At 37.5% G+C, this 15,189-nt stretch overlaps 1 protein-coding gene across 1 annotated transcript in view; it reads left to right on the top strand.

Annotated features, from left to right (window-relative positions):
- The window catches only part of UBE2A (ubiquitin conjugating enzyme E2 A), an 861,000-nt gene that overhangs the window by 401,180 nt on the left and 444,631 nt on the right, over nucleotides 1-15,189 (top strand). The gene's annotated exons all lie outside the window — the stretch shown is intronic.

Below are 15,189 nucleotides of genomic sequence, written 5' to 3'. Positions count from 1 at the left end.
ATGGTGACTGACTACTTTTTTGGCTCCGTGACAGTTCTGAGGACCCTGATAGAACAGAGGGGAGGCCAGGTTTGTCGGAACCGATAATCTTCAGTTCTGATGATACTTGTTTTTTTTGAGTGCTTGACTGCTCAGAAGCCGGAGCCGACAAAGCTGACGTTTTTTGCTCGTCAGATTTTGAGGCCCGATTACCTTCTCCCGTTATCTCAAAAGGCCCTTTCAATAAACCTCTTAAAATAAGTTTATTCTTTCTTTCCTGCAGGACCCTTGCACTAAACCCATGACAAATGGAGCAGGAATCCTGCAGGAGGACTGCTGCTAGACAATACACACAACTTGTGTCTCCATCCGTTAATGACATTTTCTGGGCGCATAAATCGCACTTTTTAAACCCAGATTGTCTTGATTCCTTGGCAGATTCTTTTGACATTATGTTAGAGAGACCAAAACAAAAACAACTACAATATCAATAGTAATATTAAACAAGTCAGAAGGCAAGGGAGAAAGACAAGAGAGGTTTTTTTTAAACAAGGAGAGAAGAGAGGGTTGGAAGACAAGTCTCCAAGTTAAACAACAGTCTCCTCCAACCTGAGGAGACGCCTCTAACTTAAATGGTGACTCCTAAGGGATAGAAAAGAAACCATCTAAAAAAAAAAACGGTCTGAAGAGAAAGGAATCCTCTAATGTAACAGATTCTTTAACAGGACAGGAGAAGAAGAAAAAAAAAGGAAAACAGCCAAAAAACACACCAAGTAAAGAAAACACTACCAGAATAGCACTCAACAAGGAAAGGTATTAAGAAAATCTAACAATTTTTGCCAAAAAAGAGATTAGAAAAATGTGTAACAAAAGTAGTAACTAGCCAGAGCCAGCGAAGACAATCTCGATGCTTCAAGCAGCAAATGAGATCTGGGACTAGCTGCTAGGCATCTTGGGATAGGTTGTAGCCTTGAGCCAGTGGAAGTTCATGAGCTTTGGTATGCAGCAGAGTTGGATCACAGGATCGGCTCAGAACCCAACCAGCAAGAATGAAAGCGAGATGGGACAACATAACACCAGTTGTTTGAAGAAATAAAAACATTGTGTTAGTAAATATGTCAATAGTGATGGTAGGAGATTTAACTGTAACCTGAGGAAGGAAAAGGGAAAAATAACACAGAATATTGAGACTTTAAGGGAATTAATAAAACGCGGAGATTCAAAAGTAGGAAAGAATACAGAACTGACATAAAAAGTTTTTTTAAGACTGAAAATGATTATAGAATTTACTCTAAAAACAAGACAGAAAACATGAGGAAACAAAAAATTCCCGTGGTGTGACAACAAACTGGGACCAGTTCTGAAGTTCTGTGATAATAGTTGGAACAAAAGTGCTTAAATAAGAACCCTTTACTGTTTTATTATTTTAATAAAGTTTTGGTCAATAATCTTCTGGTCCTGGGTGGCTGTGTTACACCACAGGAATCTTGTGTTTCTTTAACGCTTGTGGATTTTCCTGGTGCTCATGGTAGAAAAATTGGGGAGTACAGTATGGGCTGGAATAAGGGAAGACAATGAAATTACTGCATAGTTTAAAAGATGAAGAAAGAAGAGAAAATATTATGGAAAGATCATATGACAACAAGACCATTTTACAAAAACTAGACACAGTCTTAAAGAAATGGACAGTGTTGGGTAGAGTAGAAGAGAAGTATACAATATATTTAGAAGTGGAAAGAAGAATACAAAAGAAATAAGATGAACTACAAAGAATTTTTACAGAATTACAAGAGACCAAACAAGGAAGCAAAAAAAAAAAAATAAGGGCAACTGAAAAACAGATGCATGAAACAAAGTTCTTATTTAGGAAAAGAAAAAATGAGACAAGGATGTATGCTATATTAGATAGCAAAGGAAACAAAATACCAAACAGAAGATATTGCATAGATGGCAGAAACTTTTATAAAGAATGTATAAAAATGAGAAAATGGATAGGAAGTATTAATAGTGAAAAAATATCTGAAAAAAATGCAGGCTTTTTATAGAAAATTATATAACAATAGAAGAAATAGAAAAGGTGACAAAAGAAGGTAAGAATGAATCAGCCAGGAATATATTGTGTAAGTTACGAGTATGAGCAAATAAATAAAGGTGAAAGATAATTTTTTTAAATATTAAATGAATGGATGAAGGAAAGTATAATGGAAGACAGAGTATTAAAATTTATACAGAAAAAAGATGAAAAGATATAAAAATTGGAGGCTTATAACATTAGGGTATACTGACTATAAAATATGTATGAAAATACTACAAAAAAGGAAGTATTGGATGGGGTAGAAGGAGAAGGATATAAAAAGAGGAAAGGTGAAAGAAATGTTATAATGAAATAATTAGTAGAGATGATACAATAGAGAATAAAGAAGTCAGACTGGTAGCATGTGACATAGCTAAAGCTTTTGATAAAGTGAGGCATGAAGCAATGCAGCAGAGTTTAGAGGCATATGGCATGAGAAAAAAAGTATTAATGTAATAAAGATTACAGGAAATATATAAAATATTTACCTTCTATGATTACTCTGTGTTTGTGAATTTGTTCTATTTTCTTTTTTTGTAATTTCCTTCACTCACGCTATGCCTGCAAATGGTCTGTAATGATCAGTGCACTACCCTAGTCAACAAACTAAAAGAAAGAAAAAAATGTTATAAAAATTCATGGATACAAGCTAGGCTAAATGGATGGATGGGAAAATAAATTAAGTATTAAGACAGGAGTAAAACAGGAATGTCAAATGAGTATGTGCTTATATGTATTTGTAATTAATACAGTAGTATAGACATGCATGTATGAAATGAGGGAGGCAAGATGTGAGATTAAAAGAAATATTACGTGTGTGTGTGTATATATATATATATATATATATATATATATATATATATATATATATACACACACACACACACACACACACACACAACATATACATTTTAGTTCTAATAACAAAAAACAAGGGACAGACAAGTGAGGTCTTAAGGATCAAAAAGTTATTAAAAGGCAGGACTGCAGTTAAAGAAAATGATGCCTAAGGGATCTGATTATATAAAAAATAAAAGGAATATATTTCACAAGAAATGAAATGATTTGGGGAGTGATTTTGTGAATACAAAAGTGAAAAGTCAATGGAGAGAGATAAGAGATACTGGAACAAATGAAGTTGGCTTGGTGGAAAAGTTACTTATTTCAGAAAAAGGTATACATGCTGGATACCTGTGTATTATGAGAAAAAGTATATTCAGAGAGCTATGCAAATTTCACACTCAAAAGTGAGTCATTAGAGACTTTTTTAGTTTCACTTAGGGCTCAAGGGATGATGTATAATACGAAAGTGGTGGTTTTAATTTACAAAATTCAGTGGTGCATTTGGCATCTGTGCACTTATTTTGTATAATGAAAAAGGTAAGAGAAAGAAATTACAGGTAAGATGCTATATGACAATTTAAAAATGTATGGGAAGAAAAAATGGACAAGATGGGAAAAAAAAACAAATTGTGTCAATTAAAGTAGGTGATGTTGATGAGAAAAGAAAAGAATAGTAGAATATGACTTTAGAAACAAAAATTGGAAATACCCATGAAAGGAATTGTGAGAATCAGGCAACAAAAGACAGAAAAGAAAGTTTGAAATTTTTTATGAAGCAGAATTTGTTTGTGGATAATTATACAAATTAACAATGAAAGGGAGCATGAAATTCAACGCAATGGAGAAAAGAAAATGTGTTACCTGTAGAAAAAAAGAAAAAGTATTTTTTGGGCTGCAAAATTAATAAATAATTTTGGTAAATGTTTAGAAATTAATATAGATGGGAAGGCTTTAAATTAATAAATATGAATATGATACTGTATGAGAAGTGTGATAAAGTAAAAAAAATGTGATACTGATAACTGGGACAAAATACTCTATGTGACAACATGGGTGCTGTGGAAAAAAAGATGTCAGAATTTTGTTATACAACAAGAAAATGCAAGAGGATGATGTATTGAAATAAGATCATGGTTGTGGAAGAAAGGTTCGGGGTAGAGGGTAAATATAAATGAAAGAATGAAAAACTACATCTGTTTAGTTAAGTGTTTGTATTAATAACTTTTAAATAATTTTATGTATGAATGTAAAAATATGTGCGTCTGAGTATGTGTGCAAATAATTGATTTAAAGATTTTATATGGTATAAAATAAAATGTGTTAGCAAAACACCCTTACACTTTTCAATAGTTGCCATGAGACCTTTTACATTCACCTAAGGCTGAGCTACCACCAGCTCAAGAAGTTGGGACTTTGGTTTAAGGTCTCATCTGAAGGACAGCATACTCAGGAGTGCAGCACCCTTGAATGCTGCACTGTAGTCAGTAATTTGAAAAATTAATCCATTCACATGGAATGGGAATAGAACACATAGATGTTTGATCTTCCAGCACTAAAGGGGAGCTGTGCTACTAGTAAGCCACTGACACTTCAGCAAATAATGCAAGCAGACACTTCATATCGTATGAGTATAAACTTTGCTCCAAACCTATCAAATCTCCTTCCATTTTTAGCTGAAAAGAGAGGATTAGGGGAAAAGAATAGTTTTGATCCAGCTTCCTTACATAAAGAAATAACTGCTGGATTTACCACAAGATTACAAAAGGGAATTTAACAAAAGTTTCACTGTCTTTGGTGAAGTACCAGCTGTATTGAAAATATGTTCTAGAGCACCTATTACAGGGGGAATAGCTGAAGGCTTAAAGAGTGTCCTCCTGTAAAAGCTCATATCGTTTTGGGTATCCAAGATTTCACTGATGTCCCACTAGAAAAAATCTTTCATTTTAATAATGGTGTCAACAAAGCAGATTTCCTCTTTAGGAGGATCTGAAGAGGTATTCTCCTAAGACCTGTATTCTAATTAATCAGGGGAGTAAACTTAAAAGGCATAGTCTAAATCAGTTTGTTGCACAACAGACTGGAAGTCAGAATCAGAAGGGGATGGAGATCTCTTCCTTTTTTGAGAAGAAAGTAGAAGCAGATTGCAAGGACTGAAATCCCTTAAAAGGGCCCTTGTCAAAATAGTACCACTCTTACTTACATTCCCTGGAAGGAGTAGTGGGTAGAGTGACATGTTTTGTTTTTTGAGACTTCTTTCTTGGGGTTTCAAAAGGAGTTGTTAAATCAGATGAATGGAATGGGGGGGTTGCTTACCTCTTTAAACGCCTGAGCATTGATGTCCAGCCCTTACTGACATGATCTTCCCTCTTCAGAAAGTATTGTACATCTTGGCCTTTGAAGACACTTAGTACTCCCGACCCTTCTCAACATTCTTCAGATCACTCCCAGAGGAGTTGGGAGTAGGAGATGGATAGTATGAGGACTCCAAATGGGCTACAGCAGATACTGCCATCAAAGGCCAGGAGAAAGGATGACAAGGAATGATCACTTAGTCATCTCTCTCAACAGTCTTACTTTTTTTGGAGCTGGAGGAGGACATTCTTGGAAGCAACATCTGGAGTTTTTGTCATTTTAATCAAACCCTTAGGTCTACGGTTTTCCAAGAAAATACAAGAGAATTTTGGGTTTATATTATATGTTCGAAGTTTGAAAACTTTGAATCTCGTATGATCGACATATGAGCAAAGTTTTCAATCATCATACGTTTCAACGGAGATCGCCGTAGGGAATACTTACTTTCACTTCAATGTACTGCGATCTTGGAGTTGGTATATTTAAGTAGCAGGGGGTGCAGGGGGGCTTTCCCCCTGCATATAGCGTTCAGGTAGTTTTTTTTATTTTTAGTGTGTTTATATTTTATGTTCGATGTTTGAAAACTTCGCTCAAGTGGAGTCGATCATATGAGATTCGAAGTTTTCAGACTTCAAACATATAATGTAGACCTGAGAATTTCACCTACTTCTGATAGTTTTAGGAGTAAAAGAACGACAGATACTGCAAACATTAATGTTATTGTCCTCTACTGTCCCCCCCACCAAAAAAAAACACAGGCAAGATGTGCAAGTCACTATATAGAATCATACCTCTCAACTGTACAGATTTTCACAGAATGTACATATTTTTGCCTCATATTTGTGGCTCGTTTTTCATAAAATTGTGTTTTTCTGGCAAATTATTAATGACCAAAGTTAGAAAAAATTAACATTTGAGTCTCAGACTTCATACTCTTTAGAAAATTCACGCTAAAGCAAAACTATTATTCTAGTAAAACAAACACCACACATGAAGCCAAAATCCCACAGCAGTCACAAAATGAATCAATATTCCAGTGTTCCAATGAAGGCAAAAAGTTTAATGACAAGCAAAAATCCCAGCAGTAAATAATCCAGACAGTAGGCAAGTGCTTTCATCTGTCTCAATGCAGACTTTATCACAACCAAAAGTGCTTAACTTCACATCCTTTGTATAATTACACCAATTAATAAAACAGCCCTTTCTTAAAAAGAGGATAGCTTATATCAAGGGGCCATTAATGAGGATGTTTTAACATTTTTAGTGAATGACCATCCATTAGTACCTACAAGTTTTGGAATACCCAAGGTGCACAAAGATGTGCACCCCCCACACATTAACAGTAGCCGGACAGAACAGTTCAACTCATTCCTTAGGGGTTGTGTGGGTTGTGTGGTAAAAGGGGCATTGCTCTCAGTCACCCATGTATTGAAAGATTCCTGGGATTTTCTAACTAGAATTAAGGGAGACTTTTTTTCGGATGTTACTGGGTTTTCGACTATTGATGTAGTGGATCTTTTCAGCTCTATTCCACATGAAGAGGGACTGAAATTATTTTATGAGGCATTAACTGAACACACTAATCTAGGTATAACACCATGGTGAATTTTATAATGGAATTAATGGAATTTATATTAAACAACTGTATTACCTTTGAGAATGAGTATTATAGACAAGCCAAAGGCGTTGCAATGGGGGCAAGTTGTGCCCCCATTTATGCTAATTTGGTAATGGCAAGGTGGGAATTTAACCACATATTTAATTCTAGATTTGCCCAAGATTGGCTATTCTATGGTCTATACCTGGATGACATTTTTATTTTATGGAAATGTAGTCTCTCCTTAGTTTATGATTTTGTTGAACATATTAACGAAGTGTGTCCATATTTCAAGTTTACACACAAATTTAATGTGGACAGTATTGACTACCTGGATGTCACTATTTCCAGGGATATAGATTTAGGTACTTTTACCACCACAGTTTACCATAAACCTACCTACTCTAATTGTTTTCTAAGTTACAAAAGTCAAAACTCTCACCATGTGAAAAGAAACTTGATCAGGGGAGCAAGGATGTGTTCCACACTAGATAACATGAAAAGGGAACTAGGCAAGTTAAGCCAGATATTTATAGCCACAGGCTACCCTGAGAATTGGGTTTACAAGACCAGTGTGGAAATTACTGATGGTTGGGGGACCAAGTTTAAACCACTACTGGGGCAGGATGACTTTCATTTGAGACAGGGTCAACCTGAGGTTCAGAACTCAGTTGAGAGTGCTGTATTCTCACAAACCATGGTGACACAATTTGGCAACTTTGGTAAAAAGGTGAGAGATGTTTTAAACAGGAATTGGATGATTTTAGAATGAAACAATGAACTTGTTAGTTTGTTGGGTCATGGGCCCACTTTTTCATATAAGGTGGGAGGTAATTTATAATTTTTGTTGGAACACCCTATTAAAATTAAGGACAGAAGAGGAACCAGGTCATGTGGCAGATGTAACTATTGTAGGTATTTGGTGAACGCAACAGAAATGTGGCAACATGTTAGACTAGCAGGAGGTAATTGCAATACTCCTGGTGTGGTTTTCCTGAGTGTCTGTAAGGGATGCAATGGTTATTATGTGGGTAAGACCGAGAGGGCAATTAGGAAGAGAATATATGAGCATTTATATGCTATTAGTACAAATAATTATTAACTATGCCCTTTTAAAGCACACTCTTACTTTCCCGGTGTTTTCTGGTTTCAAATTTGGTATTTTACAAGTGGTGGTTAAAGATGACTGGGGGGGGAGGTAACTGGTCAAACCAGACTGAGAAGGCTGAGTTGAAGTGGCAACTCCGTTTAAATGCCTGCCAGCCCCCTGGCATGAATGAACATGTATCTGTTAAGCCTATTTTGGTTGAAAGGGCTTCCACACTTTAATGAAAGTATTTTTATATTTTTTATGCAATTAGTTGTTTTTAACGTATTCTCTTTTTAAGAAAGGGCTGTTTTATTAATTGGTGAAATTATATAAAGGATGTGAAGTTAAGCACTTTTGGTTGTGATAAAGTCTGCATTGAGACAAATGAAAGGGCTTACCTACTGTCTGGATTATTTACTGCTGGGATTTTTGCTTGTCATTAAACTTTTTACCTTCATTGGAACACTGGAATATTGATTCGTTTTGTGACTGCTGTGGGATTTTGGCTTCAGGTGTGGTGTTTGTTTTACCAGTTGTTTTTGTTCACCACTTTACACTCTTTCTGGCTGTTAAAACTATTATTCTATCAACTTTCTAAGAGCAATATTTAAAAATTGTCCTGATTTCTGGACTTTTGTCCCCCTTTTATTAATGGCTTTGTCCAGATTTCCTGCTCTAAAAAGTAAAGAGGTATGTATAGAATCTAAAAAATGACTCAGCCAGTATATCAATAGATTTATTTTCGTAATAGACTTCTCTTCTCCAGCGCCTCGGCATAAGCCTTTAACAGAGTATAACAAGAACTATTTCTCATTCCTTTTTATAGTAAAAACAGTTCTAATAAAACAATTAAAAGAGTAATTGATTATAACAACCATTTCCAATTAAGTTCTCTATTTAACCCCTTAGGGTATAAGGTATCAAACTTTAAAATAAACAATGTTTCTTTCCATTGTAATTTATTCTTAAGGCATATGCCTTTTTCACAATACACTTTTTCTAAAATTGTGCCTACTAATTTATTTCCATCACTGTTATGATACTTTTTAAAGTGTAAGCCTAATGGACTTTCCACCTTTTCATTTTTAATATTTCTCAGATGTTCTAAAAATCTAACACGGAAACTTCTTTTAGATTCTCCTATATAAAGTAAATTACACTCACATTTAAGCACATAAACAATGCCTTCTGTATTACAACTGTAACTGTCATTCACACTAAATTTCTTTCCATTTATTTGATCAAAAAAATTCACTGTTTGATTACATATACTGCAGTGTCCACATGCTTTAAAACCACAATCAGATATACATTTAGTTAATCTTACAGCAGGAAAAATGAAATAAGCATGTACTAACATATCCTTAATACTTTTTCCACGCTTGTATGATACCATAGGTCTTTGAGGTATCAATTCTCCTAAAAAAGGATCTTGTGTCAAATATTTCCAATAGAACATAATTATTTTAACTAATTCCTCTGTATATACTCCATAAGTGGTCACAAAAAATATCTTTTCCACTTTTGTTTATTATGTATATTTTTATCTGATCTACCACAATACTTTACTTGCTTATTACTTTGATTTTTTAAACTGAAATTCTTCTTAGTTTGTTCTACATCTTCTATACTATAGCCTCTTTTTATAAATTTACTACACATTTGTTCAATTTCTAATTCTTTATGTTGCCTATCACTGATCAATCTTGAAATATGCAATAATTCATTATAGGGAAGTGCTGATTACGAAAATAAATCTATTGGATTTACTGGCCGAGTTGTTTTTTTGGATTATTATTTCATTGTGTGGTGTCATGTATGTATAGAATCTGTCTGCCTGACACTTCCCTATTCTTCTAGACATAAGAAAACCCAAGATTTTTAGTCAAAAATGGAAGGAAAGTCCCTAACAGGGTACTTATCTGACCAAAATTACAATACTGAAGATGAGCACTGAGCTAGTGAAGATGCACAGAAGACCATGTCTAACTGTATCTTCCAAAAGGAAAAAAAGTTCTATGCTTTCTCGCCTGTATTTCTACCTTTACACTGCTGCTCTCTCCTATACTCCAACAGCCATATGGTGCATGTGGAAGAAGCCCAAAAGCTTTCCTATTCGGGCCAGGCACCAGATACCTAGCAATATATTTCCATATCTCTAAGCTATTGCAACAGTGATCTAATGATGAACACCTAATTCTCTGGTCTGCATTAGAGCAGGTAGCTGATGTGAATCTTGGGGAGGAACAGGAGCAGCACTTCTTGCAATCAGGGGATGTAGGAATCTGGTGTCTACATATATTAGCAGGGTATTGTAATGACTTTTTATTCTTTGCCTGTTTCTTGTAAAAACATAAAATTTCTGTACTCATCCATCTTTTGCAACCTGAGACTTTGAGAAAACTCTGCAGACTAATTGCTCATCCAACACAGAAACAGCATATGACCCTGCTAAATTAATAAGCTTCCTATGTTCTGCTATCACAATGGAAACAGAATGAGGTCTTAGATTATGAAGCATTTAGCATAATGGAAAAGAGCTTCCTATGTTCTGCTATCACAATGGAAACAGAATGAGGTCTTAGATTATGAAGCATTTAGCATAATGGAAAAGATACAGGAGAAAGAACAGAATTTTGGATGAGGTTCTAACCAAGGTGTGTGTGTACATGTAGTGTCCATGTGTAAGGGTTAATGATGTCAAAGGAGAGATATCATTAGCTAAAAATGATGACAAAAAACTGAGAGATGTGTTTGATGAAGGAAAGTACAGAGGAGCATGGCATGTGATATGAGGTTGTTGAGAGTTATTGGAAGGAGAATGTAAAGAAGGTGAAGGCAGAGGAAGTGATGTTTGTTATTGTGATGCAGTCGGATTTGGTGCAGAATGTGTATAAAAGTTAAGGTTCATATGAATGGGAATTGGGGGTACAGTAGAGGAGTGAAATGGGGCTAACCAGTTCATCCAGGAGAGTAACAATCTACTACCAAAGACTAATGGAAGGTACAAGGTAAGAGGGTGACATATACATCAACCATCTGGAATGAAAACTGTGGAGATACAAAGTCAAAATAGATAATATGCAGAGCGCAAAACTGAAAATTAGGCCAGTGTCTTGATTTACAGCACACTATGCATAGTCAGTGAAAATAACATGAGCTGAGGACATTTTCTGAGTGTTAAACTGCACTCACTGATATTTTGGGGGGAGACTGCTACAGCTTCTTGTGAGGAAGTCTGGAAGGTACCTTTAAAACACCAAAGTATCTAACAAATTACACAGCTCTGGTTACAAAGTGACCTGACCCTAGATAATATATAAATACAGTGAGGTCTTATACTGGGAAAATCTCTTCTTTTCTCACTCAAAAAAGACAGTGGATGGAATAATCAACAAAATGGCAGGGTGAGTTAGTTTTACTGGAAATCGTTTGAATTTTTCTTCAAACACCATCATGAGCATTTTTGTCAAAAGTCCTTCACTAAGTGAAAGCAAAATGTGATGAATAAGAACTTCTCATCAAATACCACTTGATTACATTTAATCAATCACCACTACTTAAAGTACAGTGACACTTTGCAAGCACTTACGGGTCTTCCCTAAGTCACGTGTAATGCATTTAATTATTATATATCAGTATTGTGAAATGCTTTCCTACCAGTAAAGGACACAAATAAATTTAGTCAGAAGATGGAGAAAGAATTTCAGAATGCTTCGCATATACTAACAAGTACCTATTTCTCGTTGGTTTATCAAACATAAGTTTTTACTTTTAAGGAGAAAATTGGAATGGCAATGGTGAATAAATTAGGTGTTACGGTAAAACAGTAACAGCAATGGAGAATTTTCTAGTTAGAACACTGGTTGAGTATGTTGGGTGCAAGTTTACCTAGTGAGAAATATTCAGAGCAAAGAAAATGCTGGAAAAGTAGAATATCATGCTGACTTATCATATATGCACTGTTAATTGTGCTAACTAGGGATGTCAGGAGAAAGTTGTAAAATAATGACCTTGTCTGAACAGGTGAGAAAGAATTAGAAGTTATGTACCTACCATAACGTTCCATGTTAGTTGTCTTCTCTCGCCTTCTTTCTTGCTGGATGGGTTCGGAGCCGATCCTCGGCTCAGACTCGGCACTTGCTAAGCTTAAGAGTCACTTCCACCAGCTCGAGGCAGCCCCATATCCCATGATGCAAGGCAGAGATTACCCAGATCTCGTTTGGTAGCTAGAGGAAAAAAATACCTACTATCTTCCCCCAAGGGAAGAACAACTAACCTGAGAAAAAAAAATGTAAGGGGAACACAGGTAACTAAGTGCAGAGCTAACTGGTGTCCAAGGGAGAAATCTCCCAGAGAAGAGGATAGTTCAGGGTCTGTCCAGGCTAGGGGGACAGGAGGGAGGGACGCAAGAAAGAAGGCGAGAAAAGACAACTAACATGGAACGTTATGGTAGGTACATAACTTTTAAATGTTAAGTTGTCAATCTCGCCTTCATTCTTGCTGGATGGGACCACGTCCCTAGCACCTCTATCCTGGGTGGCTCAATGGAACAGACTCTTGAGAACTGTGGAACCAAAACTCGCCCTGTCCCTGGAGGCCAAATCCAATTTGTAATGTGAGATGAAGGTATGAGGAGTGGCCCAAGTGGCTGCTGCACAAATAGTGTCTAAGGGTAGTCTAGCCTGAAAGGCTGTAGATGTGGCTAGGCCTCTGGTAGAATGTGCTTTTGGTATTGAGATCAGCTGTTTGCCCCTAAGCTGATAAATATAAGAAATAGTGGAAGACAACCATCTGGATAAGGTCACCTTAGAAACAGGGAGACCTTTCTTATTTTCAGCAAAAGAAAGAAAAAGCTTATTAGACTTTCTAGACTACTTTGTTCTGTCCAAGTAATATCTGAGTTGGCGATGAACATCTAGGCAATGCAATTTTTGTTCCGCCCTGTCAGAATAGGGAAAAAATACTGGAAGATCAATAGATTGGTTTAAATTTGTCTTAGAAGCAACGTTGGGCAAAAAGGACGGATTAGTTCTCAAAGATACTCTATCCTTGTGGAAGACCAAGTAAGGGGGACGAACACAGAGAGCATGAAGTTCAGACACCCTTCTAGCCAAAGTAATATTTAATTCTGCTCACCTTGCTGCTGCTGTGCCTGCTTGGCTGTGTGCTAAAACTCTGCACTATCCCCTGATTGACCCTGTGTTTTTTGCCTGGGTTGAATCTCTCTACTAGGGTGCTCTCTGCCTACTACCCTTGGAAACGTTCAGGACATTGCCTTCTCCTGCTTCCCACTACCTCCAGATAACAAGAAACTATCTCCTGATTGACCCTGTGTTTTTTGCCTGGGTTGAATCTCTCTACTATCTCTACTAGGGTGCTCTCTGCCTACTACCCTTGGAAACGTTCAGGACATTGCCTTCTCCTGCTTCCCACTACCTCCAGATAACAAGAAACTATCCCCTGATTGACCCTGTGTTTTTTGCCTGGGTTGAATCTCTCTACTAGGGTGCTCTCTGCCTACTACCCTTGGAAACGTTCAGGACATTGCCTTCTCCTGCTTCCCACTGCCTCCAGATAACAAGAAACTATCCCCTGATTGACCCTGTGTTTTTTGCCTGGGTTGAATCTCTCTACTATCTCTACTAGGGTGCTCTCTGCCTACTACCCTTGGAAACGTTCAGGACATTGCCTTCTCCTGCTTCCCACTACCTCCAGATAACAAGAAACTATCCCCTGATTGACCCTGTGTTTTTTGCCTGGGTTGAATCTCTACTATCTCTACTAGGGTGCTCTCTGCCTACTACCCTTGGAAACGTTCAGGACATTGCCTTCTCCTGCTTCCCACTACCTCCAGATAACAAGAAACTATCCCGATTGACCCTGTGTTTTTTGCCTGGGTTGAATCTCTCTACTATCTCTACTAGGGTGCTCTCTGCCTACTACCCTTGGAAACGTTCAGGACATTGCCTTCTCCTGCTTCCCACTACCTCCAGATAACAAGAAACTATCCCCTGATTGACCCTGTGTTTTTGCCTGGGTTGAATCTCTCTACTATCTCTACTAGGGTGCTCTCTGCCTACTACCCTTGGAAACATTCAGGACATTGCCTTCTCCTGCTTCCCACTACCTCCAGATAACAAGAAACTATCCCGATTGACCCTGTGTTTTTTGCCTGGGTTGAATCTCTCTACTATCTCTACTAGGGTGCTCTCTGCCTACTACCCTTGGAAACGTTCAGGACATTGCCTTCTCCTGCTTCCCACTACCTCCAGATAACAAGAAACTATCCCGATTGACCCTGTGTTTTTTGCCTGGGTTGAATCTCTACTATCTCTACTAGGGTGCTCTCTGCCTACTACCCTTGGAAACATTCAGGACATTGCCTTCTCCTGCTTCCCACTACCTCCAGATAACAAGAAACTATCCCCTGATTGACCCTGTGTTTTTTGCCTGGGTTGAATCTCTCTACTATCTCTACTAGGGTGCTCTCTGCCTACTACCCTTGGAAACGTTCAGGACATTGCCTTCTCCTGCTTCCCACTACCTCCAGATAACAAGAAGCTATCCCGATTGACCCTGTGTTTTTTGCCTGGGTTGAATCTCTCTACTATCTCTACTAGGGTGCTCTCTGCCTACTACCCTTGGAAACGTTCAGGACATTGCCTTCTCCTGCTTCCCACTACCTCCAGATAACAAGAAACTATCCCCTGATTGACCCTGTGTTTTTTGCCTGGGTTGAATCTCTACTATCTCTACTAGGGTGCTCTCTGCCTACTACCCTTGGAAACGTTCAGGACATTGCCTTCTCCTGCTTCCCACTACCTCCAGATAACAAGAAACTATCCCCTGATTGACCCTGTGTTTTTTGCCTGGGTTGAATCTCTCTACTATCTCTACTAGGGTGCTCTCTGCCTACTACCCTTGGAAACGTTCAGGACATTGCCTTCTCCTGCTTCCCACTACCTCCAGATAACAAGAAACTATCCCCTGATTGACCCTGTGTTTTTTGCCTGGGTTGAATCTCTCTATCTCTACTAGGGTGCTCTCTGCCTACTACCCTTGGAAACGTTCAGGACATTGCCTTCTCCTGCTTCCCACTACCTCCAGATAACAAGAAACTATCCCGATTGACCCTGTGTTTTTTGCCTGGGTTGAATCTCTCTACTATCTCTACTAGGGTGCTCTCTGCCTACTACCCTTGGAAACGCTCAGGACATTGCCTTCTCCTGCTTCCCACTACCTCCAGATTAC

Source organism: Protopterus annectens, chromosome 13.part0, assembly GCF_019279795.1.
Source record: "Protopterus annectens isolate FY-2018-M chromosome 13.part0, PAN1.0, whole genome shotgun sequence".
In the NCBI taxonomy this organism is placed as follows: Eukaryota; Metazoa; Chordata; order Ceratodontiformes; family Protopteridae; genus Protopterus; species Protopterus annectens.
Note: the sequence above shows the minus strand (reverse complement) of the source record. Positions and strands in the feature narration are given on the sequence as shown.